This window comes from Dipteris shenzhenensis, chromosome 6, assembly GCF_047967505.1.
Source record: "Dipteris shenzhenensis isolate YYH24624 ecotype China chromosome 6, Dip_SZ_1.0, whole genome shotgun sequence".
Lineage (NCBI taxonomy): Eukaryota > Viridiplantae > Streptophyta > Polypodiopsida > Gleicheniales > Dipteridaceae > Dipteris > Dipteris shenzhenensis.
Window position 1 is genome coordinate 19,355,959 of NC_141601.1, and position 2,571 is coordinate 19,358,529.

A 2,571-nucleotide genomic window follows, 5' to 3' on the forward strand; every position below is an offset into this window, starting at 1 on the left:
GTATAGTCCTTCAACATTACTTGAAATGGTGAAATAGCAAGTAAGAATCTAGAGAAATGCATGAAAATGTCCATTTTATCCCTCGTGCAACATCAAACAATGTGTTTGACTAGTACAAGCTGTCCATAAATTGTAGGTTGGGCATTTTGGAATTTGCATAGGTTTTCTTCATGACTTGGAGGACATTATAAGCATTGATGATTTTATTGTGTGGTTTCGTGTCATAAGTAATATGTATAAAGTTTTCATGCCTAAAGCTTTCATGTCTAAAGTTTACAGTTTATACCTATTTACCTTGCTTGCATCATTAAAGGAGACAATGCCATGATGGTAAGCATGCTATGTATTGATTTATATTTTATGGTCTTTAATGTAATGTGCTTTGTTAGGTTTGCTAATGTAATGGTTGTTGAATTGATGCAGGAGGCATTTGAGATCACTCATTGGTGCATTATATTAATTGAGCAGGAGGATACATTGTGGTCTTCCACATCCAATTTTTAGAATAGCCTACTGAAGTACTGAAGTGCATCTAAGTATTGACAGCTTGATCATTGTGATCCACATCACATGGCTTCCCCTATTGCATTGTATCCCATTGGCAATGGTGTAAAAAACTTTGTGCCGGGCTACCCTGAGAGGAGAGCCTTAATGGTATTAGTATTAGGATCCTACTTGGGGATTTCAAAAGCCTCTTTTTTCTATGTATTAGAGGTAGCAAAGAGGAGGTATAGGCTATGAAGAGTCTTTGTATTTGAATGGAGAGATTATAATACAAAAATGTACATTTTATCACATTCTCTTCCTTGCAAGATACCATGTCATAAGCAATAATTTTGATTGAGTCATGGTTGAAATTTTGAATGTGTTGTTAATTCAATATAAGGTAATGTCGCTTTGAATTGTAGAGTATTGAATACACCACCTCCAAGTTTATTGTGTACAGAGGTGAACCTTTTAGATGCAAACTTGTCCCTTTTCCTTCATTTGTATACAAAGTAATTACAAATTTATAACCCCCTCAACTTGTGACTGATTTTTGAAGGTCTTCTGCATTGAATTTGTACATTCGGGAAAAAATAGGGTTTTGAACTTAACAAATTTACAATCGGAGTTATAGTGCAAAAGTTATGGCTATTTTACTATTCTCTTCATATTCCATGCAATTAAGTTCTATTACTTGTATATATATTTTTGTAAAACTAATTTAGGAAAATATTATGAATATTCCAAGTCAAAATAATACTCTCGACCAAGTTTGGTAATTTTGGTGAGCATTTTTGGCAAATGTAGGAGGAATTTGACCATGGCATAGAAGGAAAAGTTGGTTGGGACATCATGGGGTGTCCAAAAATGCACAAACCCGCCACGACACAATTTTGGCCATTTGGGTGTTGGTCGGGACATCATGGGGTGTCAAAAAATGCACAAACCCGCCATGGTGTGAATTTGGCCATCTGGACACCAGATGGCCAAATTTGTGCCATGTCCAGATGGCCAAATTCGCGCCATGATGGGTTTGTGCATTTTTTGACACCCCATGATGTCCTGACCAACTTTGCCTTCTGCGCCATGGTCAAATTCCTCCTTTATTTGCCAAAAATGGACATCAAAATGGCCGAAGTTGTCAAACTCCTTCATGTACCTCTTCAAAATCTATATTTCTTCATAGGAAATCATGAAGAGCATCAATCCTTTACAAGGTAATATAGTAGCAAACCTAAAAATTAAAATAAAAGATACATGGACATAGCCAACTTCCATGACTAAGAAAACATAGAAAATGAAAATTTTAGATTCCTCTTCAAAATATATATTTTCTCATGTAATGCATCAAATTATTTCAAGGTAATTTAGTGATATGAAATCAAATATTTCATTGACATAGCCAACCTAAAAGGTGGCTCCAAAGGAAAGATAAACAAAGAAAATGAAAATTTACAAGGTGATGTAGTGGAAGATCAAAGTCTTCTGGATTAAATTAAAAATTACATTGATATAGCCAACCTACAAGGTTCCTCCAAAGCGCAATAAATTATATAAAGAATATATTGCCTAAGGGTCTTACCAGAGCTATGGTACAAGGCACATAAGTTGTCATATTGACCAACTATCATTCGCTAAGTTACTTTGTAAATATTTTCTTTTCCATGTTTATCTATGTTGAAGTTGATGCATCTATAAAGACACATGGATTTCAAATAGGTAGATGAAGGAATTTGACAATTTGGGCCATTCCAATGTCCATTTTTAGCAAATGTTGAAGGAATTCAACCGCGACACTGAAGACAAAGTTGGTCGGGATGTCATGGGGGTCCAAAAATGCAAAAACCACCACGGCACGAATTTGGCCATTTGGAGGGTGTCCAAATGGCCAAATTCGTGCCATGGTGGGTTTTGGCATTTTTGGACACCCCATGATGTCCCGACCAACTTTGCCTTCTTCGCTGTGATCAAATTCCTCCTACATTTGCCAAAAATTGACATTGAAATGGCCAAAGTTGTCAAATTTCTTCATCTACCCCTTCAAAATCTATATTTCTTTGTAGAAAATAATGAAATGCATCAATC